The sequence below is a fragment of the Phocoena phocoena genome, chromosome 6 (assembly GCF_963924675.1).
Source record: "Phocoena phocoena chromosome 6, mPhoPho1.1, whole genome shotgun sequence".
Classification (NCBI taxonomy): domain Eukaryota; kingdom Metazoa; phylum Chordata; class Mammalia; order Artiodactyla; family Phocoenidae; genus Phocoena; species Phocoena phocoena.
Genome location: NC_089224.1, coordinates 36,233,474 through 36,257,513, shown reverse-complemented (window position 1 = coordinate 36,257,513; position 24,040 = coordinate 36,233,474).

Below are 24,040 nucleotides of genomic sequence, written 5' to 3'. Positions count from 1 at the left end.
TTCTTCCATTAGAATCTTCATCATATAATATTACAATGATCTGTTTTATTCTCCGCGTCTCCTATTAGAGTGGAAGCTACCCCAAATGCAGGGATTTGTCTTTCTTGTTCACCACTGTAGCCCCAGCTCCTCACATAGTAGCTAGCACACTGTAGGCAACTCAATAAATATTATTGAATGAATAAATTACTAAAATAACATTTAAAAAATGACCAACATCTTAAAAGCCTTTTTATCCCTTTCAAAAGGCTTATAGATATATGACCTTATTTTACGTTTTTAACGTTTGTTCTACAAGTTCCAAGAGGACTTAAGAATCATTCACTGCCACAGAATAGCTGACGCCTGCAACACTAAATAGCACCATCAGTATCTTCACCTTAACATCGTGTTCCTTAGGAATATGAGCACAACACTACTGAAAATGAGACAAGGGAGTTTCACTCTTGCCTGCATTTCAGTTCTCGGAACCCTGAGCCCTCCTCCTGCGTTGTCATCCACGTATGGAATTGGGGGCAACTGGCAAAAGTCTTGGGAGTGAGGTACTGTGAGCTTTGGAAGAGTGAGTAAACAGAATAGCTGAGAAGACAACCAAAGTAAGAAGAGAGTATGCCCAGTAGGTGAAAAAGTGGGAGACTTCATAATGAGTACAAGCCAAGCTCTCAGGACACATGGCTTAGCAGAGAGAAAAAGAGCAGAACAAAGCCCATGGAGGACTGGACAAACATCTAGAAGGCCATGACACTGTAGATAAAATGGAGGCTTCAGACTTCCACTAGTATGGTCAAACACCAGTCCAGATGTTGCTGTGAAGGTATTCTTTAGATGTGATTAACATTTAAATCAGCAGACTTTGAGTAAAGCAGATCACCCTCCATAATGTGGACGGGCCCCGTCCAATCAGCTGAGGGTGTCAAAAACACAGATGGTTGTTTCCCAGAAGAGAAGGAATTCTCCTCAAGCCTGCAACATGGAAGCCCTGCCTGAATTTCCAGACTGCAGCATCAACTCTTACCTGAATCCCCAGCCTGTCAGCTTGTTGCCTACAGACTTCATTCTCCACATGCCAGCCCTCACAACCGCACGAGCCGATTCCTTAAACCTCTCTGTCTCTCGCTAGACAGACAGACAGACAGGCAGACAGACAGGTCCTATTGGTTTTGTTTCTCTAGAGAACCCTACTATTTACTAACTTCATGATCTCACAGATGTTATTAAACCTTTCTGAGCCTCAGTTTCCTCGGTTTTAAAATAGGCATGATAACAGATCATTTACAGACAGCTGTGGTAAGTACCCATGACAGTGCCTGGTACAAGCAACACTCCATAAATGATAGCTGTTATTATATTAATGTAACGAAATCACTGCTTTGGTGATTTATTCAAGCAAGCTTTTTACTCAGGTAGTATAGACCAGAAGAATGTTTTAAATATATTTAAACTCTACTTATTTTTGCTTACAATATCTACTATTATAGGTCACTTTAATCCATCAAGCAATTAAATGATCATTTCTTCCGTGTCAGCACTACAGTACCATAGGTGAACGTGTACCAAATGGTACAAATAGGAATAAAGTAACTGTGTCATCACAGACTAGCACATAGGGCATAGACATGAACTAATAAATCTATATTAGAGTTATATATATGATTCTAGGGGAAGAAAGATGGGTGCAGCTCATTCTGCCATAGTTCAGAGGATGGTGGAGAACGTAAGAGGTGTTAGGAAAAGCCACAGAAAAGAGGCACCATTTGAGCTGGGTCTTAAAAGAACAGGTAGGCAGGGCTGGGCATGCAGGTCAGAGTGTGACCATGGTGGTGGGAGGCAGGGGCAGTAGGGCTTTCTTGTTGGAAAACACTATTCTCCATTTATTATTAATGGAAAACAGTCCTCAAGAGGCCCAGTGACAGCGTAGCTCCATTCCCTCCAACTTGCTAATTAAAAGACCATCTTGGGACTTCCCCGGTGGCTCAGTGGTTAAGAATCCACCCGCCAATGCAGGGGACACAGGTTCGACCCTGGTCCGACCCTGGTCCAGGAAGATCCCACATGCCATGGAGCAACTAAGCCCGTGAGCCACAACTACTGAGCCCATGTGCCACAACTACTGAAGCCCGTGGGCCACAGTTACTGAGCCCGTGAGCCACAACTACTGAGCCTGCGCTCTAGAGCCTGCAAGCCACAACTACTGAGCCCGTGCACCTAGAGCCCGTGTTCCGCAACAAGAGAAGCCACTGCAATGAGAAGCCCACGCACCGCAATGAAGAGTAGCCCCCGCTCGCCACAACTAGAGAAAGCCTGAGAGCAGCAATGAAGACCCAAAGCAGCCAAAAATAAATAAATTAATAATAATTTTTTTAAAAAGACCAACTTGTGTTCATCTTACAAGTACCTGGACAGGAAGGGAACAGGCAAGCAAGGGCCTAGGCACCCAGGGTATTCACAGGTGGAGGGGAGCAAAGATTTTACCTTTTATTTGGTTTAAGTTGTTGGGCTGAAGTACCTGGAAGATTGAATTTGTGTTGAAGTATGGACAAACAAGAGCCTGGGGCTTCAGCAGTCACTGAAATTCCCCTTGGTGGACCTAGGGAATGATAGCAGGTTCCCATGTTGAGAAAGACCCACAGAAAAGCGGGAAGTCTTATTAAGCTTCCCCAGAAGACAGTTTGAAACAGTCTAATGTATTTCAAAGCCTCTGGAACAGAACAGAATAAAAATAAAGAGTGCTGTAATTTAAATGTTAATATCTCATCAAGTTTTATGTATGGGGAAAGGTGGGAGGGGTGGGGACAGCAGCTCCATAGTCTCTTTTTCGGAAGCAGATAATGTAGCAATAAACAGCTGGCTGCCCTCAATCAGACATTTTATGCTACCTTTGTGATCCATATTCCCTGCCACATGGTAACATCCAATCAGAAGAGGCAGGCTTGGGGGCTCTTTATTCTGAGGCCAGATCACAGCGTGTGAAGAAACATGGTTCTGTAAGAAAAAGGAGTGCTTCTCTGGTGCCCTGGCCTGCAGGTCTGGGGAGTCAGGATGAGGACTTCCAGGCATTTCCTGGCAACATTTGAAGCTGTTGCAATGAAGCTGTTACTCAGGAGAGACCCAGTCCAATAACTAATTCTCAGGCAACTAAAGCAACTCCAGAGGCACAAAGACATGCTTCTCATAGAGCATTTTAAGGAGAATCAATGATGACAGAGCAATTAGAATGCTGTTGTGTAGGTAGAAAGTACTAAACCTCCATCAAAGTTTGACCACACTGTATCAGAACCACTTGTAGGATGTCACTCAATTTTCTGGAGTGGAGGTGAAGGAGTTGCTACTACTGTTAGTGCGATGTGTGTACAACGACGCTTTATTAGATGACTAGTGATGTCACCAGACTACTATTTAATCCTTTGTAAGGGTTTATTGTATGCCAGGAGTTCTAAGCATTTTACATGGATGATATCACTGAATCCACACAGGACTGAAACATAAACTATATCACAGGTACTATTACTTACCACATTTTTCTGATGAGGAAACTAATATATAAAGATGTTAAGAACTAATATACAAAGATGTTAAGAATGCCCCAGGTCACACAGCTAATTAACAGAGTCGGAATTTGAACCTAGGCCATCTGGCCTTAGGTCTAAGCTGTTTCTACTACTCATCTCTGCTTCCTCGCTCCCAGGCAGGAGAGCAGGGGGACACGTGCCAGGGCATAAGTATAGAAATGTCTATCCTTGTAGCTGCTCTAAATATTTCCAAAAATGTATCTCCTATTTAATTTCTGATGTTAATCTGACTTTGGTAAGGGACAAAATCTTGCATTTCCTAAGCAGAACTAAACCTCAGGGCACATTTACATAATGACTAAGGTTAGACTAATGTGTCAATAACCAATGGAGAATTGTATGTCGGAGAGGCCTTCTCTGGACATTAAATGGCCAGTATTGGTAAAGTAACAGATAACAGGCCTAGAGTTAGCAAAGATACCCTCATTGCTTAATTCACAATATTGTCAGGGGTCACTGGAACATACTCTTAAAATCTTCTGCTCTTCTTTTTTTTTTTTTTTTTGGCGGAGTTTATACTATGCTACAAGACTTCAGATGTGTATTCACAGCAATACTGTATAGGCATAAAGTACTGCATCTTTTTCCAAATGTGAATTATTAAGGTAGGCAATATGAATCTTTTTGACTCTTATGGAGAAATGTCTAATGGTCCAGCTTAAATTACCTTTAGAGCTCTATCAGTCTCCTCAGTTTCTAAGTTCTTATTATACATATGCTATATATGAATCATGCTGGTGTTTAATCATTTATTGTTTTCACCTATAATGTTATTATTTTGTATGGCCCTGTCTTCCCATCTGGGAGGCCTGGGTGTTCATTACATTTTTTTATTCTCTTTTAGCAAAATTCTGTAGGCAACATCGCTCAATAAATATTTGCTAGGATGATATTACAAATTTTCTTATTTAATCTATCAAGGTAGTCCACTTTATTAGATTTTCTTGTATTGGACTCTTCTGGCATTCTCAGAATCATATTTTCTGGAAAAGCTAATAGAAGAAGGGATTTTTTTTCCCCAAAATTAAAAAAAATCACCAATAACTCTATATATTTCAGGTATTTTGGAGCCAGGGGAACAGACTTTATATTTTCATTTTTCTCCTAAATGATAAATCTACTGAGATTCTCTACTTCTTAAGTTAATGTGGTATTTTATATTATTTGTGTTATTTAGGCTTTCAAATTTATGAAACTAAATTTTTAGTTTTATATATTTGTGTTTGTCCCTTGTTAACCCAAATTTCAGCAACAGAGACCTGACTGAAATAAAGAGGCGGTTATTGGGATTCATTAGAACTACAGCTGGGAGACACAGATTCAAGAAGCACTTGAATTGTGTCCTGCCAGACTACAAAATGGAGGAAGCTTATAAAGGCAAAAGCTTAAAGGCCACTGTTAGTTACATAAGTTGTTTGTCAAAAATTGTAACTGCAGCTGGCAAGAAGTGAGGGTGTTTGTTAAGCAAGGATTAGTTGGGGTCTAAAATGGTTGCATAGTTACAAGGGGAGACCTTGAGACCATAAGGTTGCAGCTGGCAGATATTGTTCTGAATATGGCTGGTAGTGTCCTTTGGTCTGGTACAGCTCAAAGACAGTTCAAGTTCTCAGTGGTACAGGGACATGTCTGAGACCAGATCCTCAGTAGCCACCTGATTCCCTTTTTGTGTTCCTGAACTGTGATTACTCCATATAATTTCAACTTGTCATTACCCTCTATGGATTCAGTGATTTTTTTTAAATTGATCTTTGCTTCACCAACATTCATAATAACTTTCAGGAATATACTGGGCTGTTTGGGACTAGCTAAATGCACAGATAGTCATCTATTCAACATCTCCAGAACAGTTAGTAGTGAATGTCAGTAACCTCTCAGAATGGCAACAGAGACACCTAGCGGAATCCTCACTCCCTGCAGACCATAGAGCAGCAGCTGTTGGGGGTGGAGAACAATTAGCGGCCCTGAGAATCCTCGATGTACATTGTATTGCATTCTTCTTCATGAAACTCTTTCTGCCAGTTTCCATATCCTATGTTTTTATAGAAGTTTTACAATTTTTACCCATATCTACTGGCATCTTTCTGTCAATCAAATCACAGTTCTACAGAGCTGCCCACTCAGTATCCCAAGCACTCATCCTTGAGTGCGCTCTCTCTCTCTCTCTCTCTCTCTCTCTCTCACACACACACACACACACACACACACACACACACACACGTTGTACTAGTCAGCTCAGGTTGCTTTAACAGGATACCACAGACTGGGTGGCTTAAAAAACAGAAATTAGTTTTCTCATAGTTCTGGAGGCTAAATGTCCAAGACCAAGGTGCCAGCAGTGTTGGTTTCTGGTGAGAGCTCTGTTTCAGCTTGCAGATGAGGCTTTCTTACTGTGCCCTCACAAGGCCTTTATCTCTGTGTGCATGCGGGTCTCTGGTGTCTCTTCTTTTTTTTTTTTTTTTTTGCGGTACGTGGGCCTCTCACTGTTGTGGCCTCTCCCGTTGTGGAGCACAGGCTCCGGATTCGCAGGCTCAGCGGCCATGGCTCACGGGCCCAGCCGCTCCGCGGCATGTGGGATCTTCCCAGACCGGGGCACGAACCCGTGTCCCCTGCATCGGCAGGCGGACCCTCAACCACTGCACCACCAGGGAAGCCCTGGTGTCTCTTCTTTAAGGACACCAGTCTGACCAAGTTAGGGACCCACCCTTATGACTTAATTAAACTTAATTACCTCCTTAAAAATCTCATCTCCAAATACAGTCACATTGGGGGTTAGGGCTTCAACATCTGAATGTTGAAAGGGACATGATTCAGTCCATAACACACATCCATATACACACACAAATCGCCCTGGTGTGCTATGGTATGAAATCACTATTGGCTACCAGCCATAGCAAAGAGGTCGATGAAGCCCCAGGCTCAAAGAACACATTTCAATATAATCTCCCTGCTTAAATTATCAAAGATTTCCTTTTGGAACCAGAAAGAGATGTACCCTGAAATGCTTGGATAACACAATGTTGATGAACCACCTTCTTACTTATAAAGATTTCTGAAGGTTGCTTTGGCTCATAATTGTATGAAAGCATTATTAAGATAATTTGGGGGCTTTCAGGTATAATTTGTTACTGCCACAAATTGCCACTTGAGGTCTTAACTTGTATCGTCTGTTCCTTAGGAATTACTATCATCATAATTACAGTGCCTACATAGATCTGATGCAAAATAAATTGAACTGACTTTCTTTCAGGGGTTTGGGGTTAAAAACAATGCAACTTTACCTTGCTATTGACTAAATAAAAAGAGGATTGAAGGACTAATGCCTTTCAAGACTTCAATTTTCCAGTGTGGAACCATGAAAATATGTGCCCAGAGAATCAACATCTGAGCATAGCATGAGATAAAGAATTTAAACAAGGAGAAGATAAGTTTTATCAATCTAATATTATAAGCTTTCTGGATGAAAATGCCCTTTTGACATAATAACATCTCTCCAGATGAAATTTCTTCCCAGACAGAAAAAGTGAATGGTATTTCATTAAAAGTGGCATGTCTGACTCAGAGATTTATGTAAACTGCATTGGAAATGAGATGTACCCCTATTTCCAAGATATATTAATTGTGACAAATACAAAGCAGTCATTTATGGCTTTTGACCAGCGAAAAGGAGAGAAAGGAAAACTGTTTGTGGAATATTTGCAAATAACTTCAAAAGCACTTGTGAGATGAGTCATTCAATATTCAGCTTATCAGTGAAAGTCCTGAATTTGATGGTATTTGGCTCACTAAATGTGGTTAACAAAGACATTTTAACATGTTGCTGGAAGTACATTTTTTCTCTGACTCAGTTAATCTTTTTGAGTTAACTCATGACTTAATTATAAAACATAAACAAGACCATCTCTACAGGTAAATTATTTTGTAAACTATGTATGCATAAACAAAATTCCACAACCCTTACTGCTATGATCCATCCATCTATTCATTTACTTATCTCTCATATAACTTTGAGTACTTTGATGCCCAGAGAAATAATTTTCTCCCATCAGATCATTATACTTGAAGCATAGACACAATGGATGGTTAGCAAGAGAGAAACTAAAAAGATAAGCAAAGGCAAGATTTATAAGATGTTCTAAGCTGTTTAGGCTTCATCCCAATGGTGCTGGGAAGCCACTGAAATACATTAATCAAAAGGGAGATACAATTGGAATTACTTTTATGAAAATATCACCCTGGCTGCTCTGTGGAGGACTGGAAGAGAGCAAGAGTGGAATGGCAGACCAAACAGATCTATTGTCATGTGATAGTAGCTGGTACAAGTGTGACAGTAGATATGAAGAGAATTTGACAGAACTGGGAAGTAGAATCCAGAGGACTTGGTAGTGGGTTAAATGCGTGAGATGACTCAGAGGAGTTAAAAGTAGAATTAAAGTGAATAAGCTTAAACGGGAAAAAATGCACTTCCTCCACTGTAGCAGGAAAAAAGTAGGAAAAATCAGTTATTTATTTTGTAGTTTTGGTACAAAATCATGATGAGTCTCTTGGTTACTTCAGTTACGTTTGGCTGATGGAGGTGAGGTCTTCTCTGAGGGGAGACAGGAGGGAGAGGCGCTGGTGGTTTAGGATGGAGAATCAAGGAGGTTCCAATCACAGAAAACTAGAAAGATCGCTGGCTGGCCCCAAGGGTCCAACTGAGGTTAAAGACAAGACTAAACCACTCAATCAAAATAAAATAGTTTACAGAGGTAAAAAGTAAAATAAGTACGGCAAATATATGTGATGTGAATGCAAAGAAAAAGGAAGCAAGGGAGAGTGTATTAATATCAGATGAAACAGAATTATATTAAAAATTCAAATATGAGAAAGAGGGCTCTTTTAAATTTTCAAATAAAAGTTACAGGGCTTCCCTGGTGGCGCAGTTGTTGAGAATCTGCCTGCTAATGCAAGGGACACGGGTTCAAGCCCTGGTCTGGGAAGGTCCCACATGCCGCGGAGCAACCAGGCCTGTGAGCCACAACTACTGAGCCTGCGCGTCTGGAGCCTGTGCTCCGCAACGAGAGGCCGTGATAGTGAGAGGCCTGTGCACCATGATGAAGAGTGGCCCCTGCTTGCCACAACTAGAGAAAGCCCTCGCACAGTAACAAAGACCCAACACAGCCAAAAGTAAATAAATAAATTAATTAAATAAATTTAAAACTACCATTTTTTTAAAAAGTTACACTATTCATAATCTAAAAATATGAAATGCTTTTATATATTTCCCCAACACGCTGCTAGAAGTAGCTTTCATGTGATTATTCCAGCCAGCAAAATCACAAGTACCCACTAATCTTATAACTATTATTCCTGTTAATTTATACATGTTGACTCAAAGAGATAAGTTGTGTTCACATGAATCAAATATTTTTAGAGTGTTTACACAATCAGAGCATAAAGTTTTTAAAAGTATAAATTACCAAGCCGTATGTGAGAACTCTGAGACACAATAGAAGAAAAGTTAATAAAACATAGGAGTTCACAGCAATTAGCAAGAGACTACAATGCTAGAATGAAACTCTACCATGATGGCTATCAACTGAGAACAATGAAGAGAATAACTTGAAAAAATAATAGGGATACTATTTGACAACTTGCTATGGGCAAGACTATAAGAGTTTACATGTTTAACTCACTGAATCTGCACAAAGTTTTTCTAAGGAGCTACTATTGTTATCAACACTTAACAGGTAAGGCAAATGAAGCTCAGACCAGTTACACAGCTCACCAAGGAAAGACCTAAAACATAGCTGAGTTGAAATTTGAATCCAGGCAGTCTGTTTTCAGAGCCAGGATCCTAAACCATTGTATGGTACTGGATTCGCTCACAGTAAGATGTCACAGACCCAAGTAAGTATTAATGCAGATATTTGCATTGAATCAAATGAGGATACTACTACTGGCCTCATAAAATAAGTGGGGAAGTCTTCTATCCTCTTCTATTTTCCACTGTTAACTCCTCTTTAAAGGTTTAGTAAGATTCTCCAGCAAAATGATGTGGGCATGGAGATTTCTTTTTTAGGAGTTTTAAAATTACAAACTCAGTTTCATTAGTGGTTCTAAAATACTCCAGTTACTGATTTCATCTTGATTTTCAGTAGTTTATAAGTTTTGAGGAATTGTTCTATTTTAAGTTGTTGAAATTATGAATATAAATTTGTTTTTAGTATTCCTTCATTATCACTTTAATGGCAGTAAAATTTGTACTGATATCTCTAGTCCACTCCTGATATTGATGATTTTTGTCTTCTCTTTTTATGTCTGCTGCTCTTGCTTGAGTTGTATCAAATTTACCAGTCTTTTTTTTTTAATAAGTGGTTTTTAGCTTCAGTTATTTTCTCTATGGTCTTCCTGTTTTCAATTTTATTGATTTATACTCTTATTTTCTTACTTCCCTACTGCTTGCTTTAGGTTTATTTCATTCTTCCTTTTCTAGTTTCTTAAGGCAGAAACTCAGATTACTGATTTGAGACTTTTCCGCTTTTCTAATGCAAATATTTAGTGCTATAAATTTCCCTCTCGATACAGCTTCAGCTGCATGCCACAAATTTGATAGGTTATATTTTATTTTCATTTAATTCTATTCAATATGTATTTTTAAAATCCTTTAAGACTCTCTCTTTGACTCATGGATTGTTTAAAGAGTGATATTTAATTTCCAAATGTTTTTAGATATTCCTGTCTTTCTGTTACTGATTTCTAGTTTTATTCCATTTCGGTCAGAGAACATACTCTGTATGGTAAAAGTTTCACCTGCCATCACTTAGAATGAAGATAATACATCTCATGAATTTGTAGCTCCAGAGAAAAAGGGCTGGAACGCAAAATAATAATAGAATATGTTGTTTAATATTAGCTGCATTGACAAAGACCTTTAAAAGAGAGATAAGCTTAGAAAATAATTGGCTGTTTTACAAGCGAAAATAAAGAGAGACAAGGAAAGTTCAGAAACTTTCTCATCCTTAAGGGGTAAAAGATAAAACTGAATAGGAATATGAGCAACAAAGTATGATTACTATTCAGCCTTGAGGCAAGAATCAAATCAACATTGTGGCCAGCATATCTGTTGTTAAAAACTCTAAATGGATTAAGCTGTCAAAGAGGAAGGAAGCAATTAAGGTTTTGGCTCAGTAAACCCTTTCAACTGGAGAAAATAGCCACATAGCCGTGACAAAAATCACAAATCTTTTCCCCATAAATCCAAATACAGCAGAATTTTTTTGGAACATAGCACCAAAAATAGTTGCTATCTATTGAAAGCAGTTAACCCTGCCTTTTAGATTGCAGCTGTTTGCCATTTTGGGTAGTTTGTGCATGGTACTTGTACAGATGATTTGGCAACTGTTTTTTGTTTTTTCTGCTTCTTACATTTTCCAATGGATGGTGCCAAAACTTTCAGTCTCATAGCTTCTCCCCACATTCAGTGTCCTACAGGAGGCTCCAAGGTAATCAAAAAGAACATGAAATAAAGGACAGTGAATGGAAAAGACTGAAGAAATTTGTGTTTATAATATAAATACAAAAGAGGTGCTGTTTCAGATATAGGGGAGGAGACAGCATAAGGCTCTACCTGGAGATAGGTTTTATCTCCCCATGAGGGGAGAGAAATGATTAGAAAATGGGCCTTTGTGTAAAAAGACTTGAAGTCTTTCCACAGATGTTTTGGATGAGGATGGGAGAAGCTAGCCTGAGTGAGGAGAAGGAAAATTACAGAGTGATGAATGGGAGAGGAAGAGATGGAAAAGCAAAACCAAAACCAAAGGAAGGGAAAGGACTCAGTATCATACTGTCCTCATGTTTGCATTTTCTCCGTTCAACAGCCCCATCATCTGTGCACAGCCCAACATCCAACAATCCTGGACAACTGTAGGATGTGCAAGTTAAGTTAAATCCTCACCTTTTATGACACAATAGAAAACATGGAAAAAATAATAAATCAAGAAATAATAGTATAGGTGCATTACTTAATAAATGGAGACAACTGGAAATTTTAAAATTGAACCCATAAAAAGGTATTTCTGCGGAGACTAGAAGTGGAGACGATGTATGTGTATGTGTAGGAGTGTTCTATCATAACCCTTTAAAAAAGTTTTTATCATGTATTTATTTTACTTTGATAAAAATAACAAAACAGGGCTTCCCTGGTGGTGCAGTGGTTGAGAGGCCACCTGCCGATGCAGGGGACACAGGTTCATGCCCCGGTCTGGGAGGATCCCAGATGCTGCGGAGCGGTTGGGCCTGTGAGCCATGGCCGCTGAGCCTGCGCGTCCGGAGCCTGTGTTCCGCAACAGGAGAGGCCACAATAGTGAGAGGCCCGCATACAGCAAAAAAAAAAAAAAAAAAAAAAAAACAGAAGTTAAAAATACGAATGAAAATATAAACTAACAAACATCTGAGCACTATGGCACAGCTTCCCAACTGTGTTTTCTAGGAACTAGGAGAAGCTCGCTAATTTTGTTCAGGAAGATTAGGGCAACTTATTACATAATGAGAAAATAAAAGAATATTATGAACTTAATAGTGAATTCTAGCATTAGTAACCTCAGGGTCTCATGTTTTGAAAAGCTTGTATGACAGTGTTGATTACTTCTCTAGGTCATGGACTCATTGGCACTTGTTAAAACAAGAAGATAAATGATTGCTGGAATAGGGAAGCATGGATCATTAGCGACTGCCAAGAAAAACACAATTGCTAATGTAGGAGAGAAAGTAGTATTAAAGAGAGAAAGAATATGCTGTACAAATGACTATGAAAAATGACATTTAAGAAATGACTGATCTTAGAAAAAACATTTTATTGTTTTCACCAGTTACACTTGTCTTTTTCCCACAAATATGTAGCCAATGGTTTAATAACAATGACTTGTGGTCACTGATAACCCTGTATTTATATTATGAACCATTAGTTTCCTGTGAAGCAGTAACACATTACGACAAACTGGGTGGCTTAAAACAACAAAAATTTATTCTCTCACAGTTCTGTAGACTTATTGTCCAAAATCAAGGTGTCAAGAGGGTCGTGCTCTCTCTGGAGGCTCTAGGGGAGAATCTGTTCACACTTGCCTGTTCCAGCTTCTGGTGGCTGCCAGTATTCTTTGGCTTGTGTCTGCATCACTCTCATCTCTGTCTCTGTGGTTACAATGCCTTCTCTTCTGGGTGAATGTCAAATCTCTCCCTGCCTTCCTTCTTACAAGGATATGGGAAGCATCAATTCAGGATATATGTGATGGCATTTAAGGCCCACCTGGATAATCAAGGATAATCTCTCCATCTCAAGATCCTTAATTTACTCACATTTGCAGAAAAACCCTCTTCCAAATAAGGTAACATTTATAGGTTCCAGGAATTAGGACCATCATCCAGCCCACCAACAAGTAGTTAAATGAAATATTCAGAGTGATACATTTGCTGGGTTATATTGAAAATGTATAATAAAAATCCAACTTTACCCCAATGCCAATGAACTATGAGTAGCTGTTTCTTCAGAATTTCATCTCCTAATGCATACATGAAAGGATTGAGCTTTATTTATTTTGATGGCAGAAATAAAGGCAGTATTTGCTGTAACAACTCATACTACCATTTCCTTCACACCAAATATTGACTAAGAGACTTGTGCCCTGAATTTAATGTCCACATCATTTGTTGCTCTGGCTACTTTCCAAACTGCTGAACAAATTGAACATATGCAGAAACAGACAATCTTATTTGTGGCTGCTTATGAAGCTATTCCTGATGTACAAGGAACTCCTTATATTTTAGGCAGTTGTGGGCATTTTGATCCTCTTCAATACATAAATATTTATAACTTAGATGAAATTCACATGAAAATACGTTTGGGAGAGAAGTGAAAAGTGTTCTCCTGATGCAAGGAAATCAAGAATTAATTGTATATACAACCTAGAACCAAGGGTCAAAGAAAACATATTTGCAAATACTAAACTTTGAGAAAACAGAGGTGCGTTATTAGGGATGCTGTTATGGTGAATAATACATAATACTGATTTTCCTACATATTTCTAATAATTTTTACACATGAAAAACATCACATATAACATTGTAGAAAATACAGAAAATAATAAAGAGAATATACTGTTTAATTGCCTGTTATCTCACCACATAATAAGTACTTTAAACATTTTACCATTTTTGTGCATAGAATATTTAAATCGCATTGGGCTCATGCTATGAACACTTTAGTTCTCTAACAAGTTTGTATCATGTGACAATCTGTGCTGAGAATTTCTTCATAACACTAACTGTACAGCATGTTTCACAGTTTGGATATGCAAAAATTAAGTCTCCCCTTTTATTGTACATTTTGAAAATTTGAAATTTGTTTTGCTATTCAGAAATGCTCTTCAGTGATCATCCTTGCATATCAATCCCTGTGCCTGTTTATTATTTCCTAGATTAAAAGGTCAAAGTACTAGGCCAAAAGCTAGGGATGCTTTTGTATTAATTGCCAAACTATTTTCTAGAAAGGCTGTACCCATTAACACTCTCACATGCAGTTAGTGGCAACATTTTATAGCAAGAAGGTAAAGCTTGATATTATTAATTTTACTAATTTTAAAAGTGAAATGATATCTTAATTTACATTTATTTACTTACTAGTGAAGTTGAGCATTTGTTTGTTTGTTTCTTGGCCACTGATATTTCATTTTTTTATTAATTTTATTTGTATGTTTTGATTTGACATAGCTTTCTTTTAAGTTGTTCAGCTATTTCTTATATGTTTGTATCAGCTGAATAGGAGACAGATATTCCTTTATTCTAGTAAAGTGGAATAAATGTTCCACTTTACCAGATAATGCCAAACTGTTTTGTTTTCTAAAAAGTTTCATATTCTCACCCAAACTTGATATTTTCAGACTTTTAAAGTTTACTAATTTGGTGGGTATCGTGGTTTCTAATTATAATTTTGATTTGCATTTTTGTGATGATTAACAAGGTCAACAATTTATTTATTATGATGGATTTTGTGAAGCTCTTTCTATTGGATTGGCTTTCTTTTTCTCATTTTTTATATTTATATTTTTTGGATTTAAGTGTTATTCATCCTGTGGGTAATTATGTACTTTTAAAAGATACCTGCTTATTGCTGGTATGTGGAAATACAATTGACTTTTTTTTTTTTTTTGCGGTACGCAGGCCTCTCACTGCTGTGGCCTCTCCCGTTGTGGAGCACAGGCTCCGGACGCAAAGGCTCAGCGGGCACGGCTCACGGGCCCAGCCGCTGCGTGGCATGTGGGATCCTCCCGGACCGGGACACGAACCCGCGTCCCCTGCATCGGCAGGCTGACTCCCAACCACCGCGCCACCAGGGAAGCCCTACAATTGATTTTTTTACACTTAGTTTATATCTATTAATTTTGTCAAAGTCCCTTATTAATTCAAATAATGCTTCTGATATTTTGAATTTTCTACATATACAAGAGTAACTTTAATTCTTCTCTCCAATCTTTCAATCTCTCAACTATTCATTCATTCATTCTTTCTTTCTTTCTTTGGCCAGGCAACACTGGTTAGGACATCCAGTTCAATGAAGAGAAGTGGCATTAGTGGGTACCCTTGACTATTTTTAGCATCTAAGGGAAAGTCTTTAACTGTTTCATCCTTAATAATGATGTTCTCTTAAGGTTCTTTGTGCTACACTCTGCGTACATTTTTTCAGATTTAAATTTTAGTTCACTAATTCCCTCTTCCATTGTGTCTACTGATACTTAGCCCCTACTTTGAGTTTCTAAATTCAAATATTATATTTTTTATTTCTAAAAGCCTCATTGGTTGTGTTCACTAAAATCTTCTTAGTTACTTTTAAATGATCTCTTTTCCTTACATATATTCTTGGTTCTGGTTTTGTTTTTTTTTTTTCCTTTAAATGTACTAAATATACTAATTTTTTATCCTGTATGTGATAGATCTAGTACCACAGTCTCTGTGGATGAATCGATATTTATTGTTTCCAATGACTCTTATTCATGGTGACTTATTTTCTCATTTATTTTGAGATATTTGATTATAATCTCATTTTCCTCTGGGAAACTTTTGTCTGTGGAATTCTTTGATGCCTAAATTTAAAGCTTTCCTCCAGATAAGGTATACATCTGCTTTTATCAGATGTCTTCAGCAATACCAATGAGATTTAAATTTAAACTACATTTTCAGGCTTGCTTCTTCAGTCTTTCTTCGGGCTAAGATAATTGTATGAGTTTTGTTCCCACCCATGTGACAATTGCCTTGAGATTATAAAGAATCAGGAGATATATGTATATGTATAACTGAATCACAGAGCTGTACACCTGAAACTAACACAACATTGTAAATCAACTATACTCCAACATAAAATAAAAATTAAATTTAAAAAAATTAAGTTAAAAATTTTTAAAAAAAGAATCAGGAGAGTCTTTTTCACCTTTTTCCAGAAACAAAGTTGAGGAGGACAAATTGTCTTATATGTTTTTCTTTTTGGAATTTTCCCCCTTGGGGTTTCATCTCTTGAACTCCTGGCTTTATAAGTTTGTTATCATTATTACAGTCATCACACAGCAGAGTTCTATCAGAGTTCTCATTAATCAAAATAAGGTTGCCTTCAGCAAAGTTCGTTTTTCACATTCCCCTCCAGTGAGTTCAATAAAACTACTCACATGCAGTCTCCCAAACAATGCATTTTCTATAAAGGACTAATTATTTGGTCTAATTATTTTTAGAATTCTAAAATTAAATATATTATAGAACTTTAAGATCCTGAAAAGCTTTATAACAAGGAATAATAACAGAGATAAATGAATATGGTTGCACAGTAATAGATATTTTGAATTATCACATTTAGGTGATGTATCCTACATACACATTTTCCTCTTCTAATTCTCCAGGCAGAATAAAATCATTCATGAGAGTATGAATCATCATGTAAGGAAGATTACAATTATCTTCTTGTCTTAAAAGGCATTCAAGATCCAATTGATGACACTAATTAATATTACTAAATTATATAAATAATTATTTGTAATTATTATACTTTAAAAACTTAGAAAAATTGTATTCTTTCATATTAGATATGCTACTAGATTGCATAATCTTCTCTAATAAGTTGTATCTTCAACTACTGAGCCTCAACGTTTCCAAAATTTATAAAATGCTTTTAAAAGGAATACCAAGAGATGAACTTAGTTCTCAGCATTAAAAACAAGATAAAGATCCATAATAAATGGATGAATAAATAACCTTATATTAAATTTCTCTAATGACTGTCATCCAATATTAAGCCTACTAATGTTCAATTGAAGTGGGAAACAAATGGATCCTGATATAGATATAGATATTCTCTTAATATACCCTATGTTTCCTGTTACCTCAAAGTCAGTCAGGAAAATCATGACACTTGGTTGCCAACCAGATTATTTTGGTACACATTGAAAACTAACATACTGTCATTCTACAGACAGAAACATACACCAGATCTTTCATGTTACAATACATATTTAAATTAATATTTTTCTTTAACTTACAATAAATGTTATTCAATAAAATATGAGGGATCCAACATCACATCTTCGTTAGTATAACCCATACTAAATGATGCTTTCTCATCCTTAACAACCATACAAGCAGGATAGTCCAACTGATGAGACATAATTCAAATATGATAAAAACATGTCATCCTCTCACATAATTAATATTGCTAGATGGCTTTTTCTTCAGATCTTAGTAGATATGACAATGACATACTTCACATATTCCAGAGGGTAATTAAACTGCCACATGTCCAAATCAAATTTAGGACAAAACTGATTAAAAGTGTTGATTTCCAGCAAAAATGAGTGATTGGCTTAATGCACTGAAAGCACTGAAATATTCAGAAAGGCAAGTTTTACAGGAAAAGGAAGGTGGATTTTTTTCCTATTTCCACTGTACCACATTATCACAAACCTCATGGCTTAAAACAACACAAAATTACTATCCTACATTTTCAGAGTTCAGAAATCTGATATAGGTCTTATGAAGCTAAAACCAAATTGTTTTATTTTCCATCTGCACAGTGCTACCCCAGTTCATAGACCCTAAAAGGAGATGACTAAATGATTGAACAAATGAACTATAAACCTGAAGGATACTGTGAACCATGGGAAAACCAAGAATCAAAGGTTCTGATGCCATCCCTCTTGGCTGAAAAGCAGGCTGTTCTAGAAGAAAATAAAAACCAGAGTATGAACCATTTGAAATAGGAACTGCAAGACGTGAGTTGAGTGGTTTCTCCCACACGTTCTCAGAAGCATTCCTGAGCCAGTCATAAGGCAGCTTCACCTACCAGGAAGCTGAAGAGCATAAGGTTAATCACAAAATATCACAGAATGCTCTTTCACACTAGTCAAGCTTAGTAATTGTCCCTGTGTGAATCCAGCCTCTTTGCTTGAGGCACATCTTGTTTCTTCCTAGAATATCAAGATTGCCAAGGGTACACAGGACCCTCAATGAATGATGTCGTTTTCTCTTACATATGGAAACTCCCAAGCATTTCCAGACAGCTGGTGTTTTCCGCTAGGAAGTTTTACATCTCATTTTGAAGCACAGCTTTCTTGCCATGAAAATATTAAAGCATAAGGAAGGCATTTGGAGGGATTAATAGACCAAACCATTGACAGCTAATCAGTTAATATACACCAAATGACCCAGGACCCCATATAGAAATGGCACCATGGTGTCATGATTAAATTTGAAAATGATTTCTGTCTGCAAATGTTTTATTGGAAATAAAGAAGGATGATTCACTGTAGCAGAGGCTACAAAGAAATTTGTATGGGAAGTTGAAATCTTGATACAGCCTGATGATTTGTCAAGTTTCTTCAAGAAGAAACCTACAATATTGTCTCTTTATATGGGAGAGAATATCTATGCACTTATGCTATGCACTCAGCAAGAGAACTGGTTTATTTTCTTAGCAGAAGTTTTTAAAATCACACTTGATTTACTGTAGTCCCAAGCAGCCTCTGGGTCAAAGTGTGATTTTACTGGATTTTTTTTTCTCTTTAGGGAAGACAGGGTTAATAGAGTTACAATGAAATTTTAGTGAACTCTCAGTGCATGATGCTTGGCAATAACAATAATCATCACTTTGTATCTTCTTGGAAACATTTAAAAAGTTTTACAGTAATAGGCCCCTAAAAATTAATAGAGTATATCAGGGCATATAGATAAATCATTTTACTAACAGATGCTCCAAATTTTAGGATCAGCTTGAATACTAGATTTTTTAAAACACACATTACACATGGATGTCAATGTGGTATAGAAGAAAGAACGTAGTCTTTGCAAACAAATGGGCTTTGACCAAACTTCAGTATTATTGCTATCCAGCTAGATGAGCTTTGGGTAAGTATTTTGAGATGTCTAGTTTCTAATTTCATTGTTTGTAAAAGGGGAATATTTATACCTGCCTTGTAAAAATGTTTTGAGAATTAAAAGATATAATATATGAAAGTATTGGGGTTGGCCAAAAAGTTTGTAAGACACTACAAAAACCCGGACAAACTTTTTGGCCAACCCAATACTAAACACAGTAACTGGTCATAGTAGGTCCATTTTACAGGTTAGTTCCCTCTCACTTGGACAGCAGCAAACACACCATCCTATGGCAGCATCTTCTGACTACACCCCTCCCAAAAGTCTACCTGCTGCTCCTCATCCTAAGACCTTAATATGAATATGGGGGCTTCCCTACTGGCGCAGTGATTACGAATCCGCTTGCCAATGCAGGGACACGGGTTCGAGCCTTGGTGCAGGAAGATCCCACATGCTGTGAAGCAACTATGCCCGTGTGCCACAGCTACTGAGCCTGCGCTCTAGAGCCCGCGAGCTGCAACTACTGAAGCTCTTGCACCTAGAGCCCGTGCTCTGCAACAAGAGAAGCCACCGCAATGAGAAGCCCACGCACCACAATGAAGAGTAGCCCCCGCTCACTGCAACTAAAGAAAGCCTGTGTGCATCAACGAAGACCCAGCACAGCCAAAAACAATAAAATAAATTTATATATTAAAAAAATATGAATATGAACATGAGTGTCATTCATTTTATCTGCATATCATCTACCTCTCAATTGAAAGTAACAATTAAGGGACACACACTGGACCAGGTAGCCCAAGATGACACAGGGGAGAACTAGAAAGGAAAAACACAGAAAGGGATGAAAGGCCAGCTATATCAAGGTCAGAGCTGCTCCTAAACAGAAGTCTTCCTGACGCTATCCCACCAGTGAGTGAACCTTGCAGTTACCATTCCCGGGCAAAGGGAGTTTCTTCTTCAAAAATTTTATTCCTGAAATACATAGCTATGTTTTACGTTTTCTATGGGGCCACTGCCTCATGGTGTACTGAATGATTCAGCACACCCACAGGGTCCTCTTAATTCTTCCCACCTTTCCCCCCAATTCTGAATTTCAGAAGACTGCTTGACTCATTTTTATAACAAATTGAAATAGCACTGTATTTTAGCACACTCAAAATCAAATCACATTTTGTAACTGTTATTGCTGTTTTCCCCCAAACCACTCCTGGAAACCTTTAAACTTACGTCTCACCCGATTTCCTCGCTGGCTGCTTCATGAAGAAGGCTGAGGGCACCTAAAGTGATTCCTTCATGTTCCCTCCATATCTCCCGATCTAGATGGATCCTCTCTACTACAACTCTTCATATTTTAGGGAAAGAAGTTGACTTATTTATGTTTCCTTTGAATCCCAGCCTTTATTGTTTATACTATGTGATAGCCTCACAACTAATATCTCTAATTAATATTAATATTTTATTAATATTAAATATATTAATATTTAAGAGAATCTTTCTCATTGGGTAAATCAGAACATGTCACTCCTCTCTTTAAAACATTTCAATAGCTTTTTATGGTCTAAGGACCAGTCCCCAATCCTCATGACTGCATGTGGAATCACCACACACACGTTCCATCTGCTTCCTCCAACATCAATATCTGCTCCGAGTTCTTCCCTTTCCACATTATCAGATGACTTGCCAGATCTTAACCATTCTGTAGGCTTCCACACCTCCAGGCTTTGGCTCATGAGCTTTTCCTTTCAGCTTTATATATCTCCACACCTCTTCTCCAACAATTACTTCTCAAGGCTTAGTTCACAATTACCTCTTTCAGATGTTTTCCCTCATTTCCCAAGCTAGAATTAATTCTCTGTACATTTTTTGCTTTTTTCTCAATTATAAGATTTATCACATTCTGTTACGTACTGACCTCTTTGCCTCTCTGTCTCCATGAGACTGTAGCTCCTTCACGTTTGACAGCAAGTGTTAGCAACCTGCTTTCACAGAGACACAGGACAGCTCTTTGATTACAACAAGTGCCAATAAAGGCTTGGTGAATGAGACAACACAAAAGGAGGTGTTATTTATTTATATACTGATTTGTTTATATTCATTTTGCTATGACTGACTTTCACACAAGGATGAAAACAGAAAAATTGCTAAACCACCAGGTAGGTATTTCTTCCTTATAGCCCATGGAGATTACCTTTTGGGACTTCGATCAGTGGACAACACCCTACCAGATGTTTTCGGCCTGAAAAATTCAGATCTTGAGATTGGGTTGAAGGAAATTCTCCCCAGGTCCTGAATACCAGAATTATGTTAGAACCATAATCCCAGTAAAGAATCAACTATGTTCTTCTCTGAAGAAAATGCCCAGAACTCTGCATACTTTAGTCACTTCCAATTCTGAGTATAGGCTTAGAACTGTAGAAAACACTAGGGCCATGGGCCTCTCGCCAGGTAAAACCTAAAGCCAGGAAGGAGAGTGAATGATCATGGAAGACATTTATATTTGTCTTATTTGACCCACAAGGGACAGAATTTATTGTATGAAACTCAGGGACATCTGAAGACAGTTTATTTAGAGGACCCAGGAGATATGAAACCCTTTAGAATCTATATTTCCCAAATAGCACCTGATTGATTAACTCCATCACCACTACCATTTATAACCACAAACTTAGGCATTTCCTGGAGCAGAAGCAAAGTTCCCATCGAAAGTGGGGAGTGTAGGCTGTCTTGTTGAATCAGCACCTATTTGATGTGATAAATAAACAAGGTTGGAGAGTCTACCCATTTCTCCTCTAACAAGACAAACAGCACCAATTCTACCACCATTCTGCTTTAAACTACATCAAAATGAAAATGGGGGCAACAACCTACCACCCGGGTCAGTTGTTTCACATATCACACTACCCCCCACTTGTGTCTGCTCAAGACCTTGAAGAATTTATAATTTTGGAGCATTATAAATATATTTTTAGGGCTCAGCTGCTTTCTGACTTTACCAAAATTTCTAATAGTAAATGATTAAACCGTGCTAAAGTGATCTGAACTTTTTAGGGGAAAAGAGCTATACGAATGTTTAACAACTACTAAACCACTGCTGATAGCAAACAATCACTACTTTGGGTGCAAGCAACACTACTACTGAGTTTATTCTCCAAACTACAAATCAGAATAGATGTGTTAATTTTCGAGGACTCCTCCTACAATAATAGGAATAGGAATATTTAATAGGAATATTTAACATAATAGATAGTTTTACCAATTCGGATGCTAAAGTAATAGAATTGTGATTATCATTACTAAAATGAAACATTTTTATTTACCCAGTGTAGGACATGTTTCTCATCTCTATCTGAATTACTAATTTTCAAAGAGAAGTTTCTCATCTAACATTTGACTGTGCTGGGAATCCTTGAAACTAAAAACAGGTAATGCCTTTGTTATAAACTTGACTTATGAGCTTCTTAAAACAAGGAGACGTTTATATGCAGGCTTTTCCACTTACCATAATTTCAAATTGCAACCAACTGGCTCTGGGACAATGGCTAGTATTTCTCCTCAACTACAATCTCATTTCTTCTTCAAGGGAATTCTCTATAATCTGAAATAATCTTGTTCTGTTTATGTACTCCTGGGTTGTCCCAAAATCTTAGTGCATCTATAATGTTTGAGATTTTCCATTAAAAAAATGAAATATGTAAAAAGTTGGGGAAAGTTATATTATTTATAAAGCAGACTTGAGACTATAAAGGGTGCCTTACAGTTCCTATGACATAAAACCTTTAATGTTTTCTATCATAAAATTGTATGTATGCAGCCTATAAAAATGTTTTTAGCCAAATTTTTTACCAGCTCAAGTATATTATTTAAACAGAAATTACTTATGATTTTAGTTTGTGACAACAAATGTTTTTCACTGAAGATTATTTGTGTTATCACAATATATGATTATGAAAAATGCTTAGTCTCAATATTTTTATTTTTATAACCTTTAATTGTGTGTCATAAAGCTTGAACCCTTTCTGTTTTTACACTATAGTTATCTTGTCATTATAAATCTTGTCAAATGATTTCATTTTTATACCTACAATAAAAAGCAGTGCAAATTGTAAAATGCAATATCTATCTTGGTAAGCTGGGGGAAAATAGCTAATAATTTGCTTCCTAAGTGAAGCAAAATATTAGATTTATTATCAGATTTTATATTGTACTAAGAATCTTTGACATAAATCCTATTATATTTGAATAATAATGGTGAACAAATCACTTTCTATGACTTCTCTATCATAGTAAAGGAACCACGATTATCCTTCATTGATTCAAGAATAGTATCTATTTGTCACTTTTTGACATGACAGAGCTAAGTGATGTTAGGATATATAATAAGTTTCGCCTAACCATTTTCAATATCTGTATCAGGGAGGAGAAAGTGGAGAAAAAATACCAGTCAATAGTAAGGACAGCAAAGAGAAGTTTGAAAGACTTTAGAAAAAAAGAAAAATACAATGAAGGGTAACGTATTGTGTTAAGAGTACAAGCCACATGTATTTGTGTGTGTGTACATATAATATTAACGGGAAACTCCACAGGTCTTAGATGAAGAAAACTACGAATAGTACTCTGAAGCGTGAAGAGATGTACATACATGGAGAGGACAAACCTTGTCAGTGGATGAGAAAATTAAATATTGTAAAGATGCCCATTTATGACAAAACAGCTTAATAGCTTAACTGGCAACTTAGTAAACTTCTAAAAAATTTTATATACTTTGGGGAAAATAAATTTTTTGGATTAGCTAAAATAATTTTGGAAAAAATGAAAAAAGTTTAACTTCTCTGTCAGGTAATGAATATGCTATAAAGCTTTAGTTATAATAACAAGAACAAGTCAACAAATCAGCTGAGCAGAGTAAAAGAACTCCAATTTATCAAACCAGAATCTATCCATATCTATATCTTATATTTACATAATCACTTGCTATTAATTTTATATAGAATGGAGGAAGGAATGTCATGCCAAAAATTTAGAATAAAGTATTATTTGATAAATCTAGTATTGGTTAACTCTATAAAAGGAAAAATGTTTAGATCTTCATT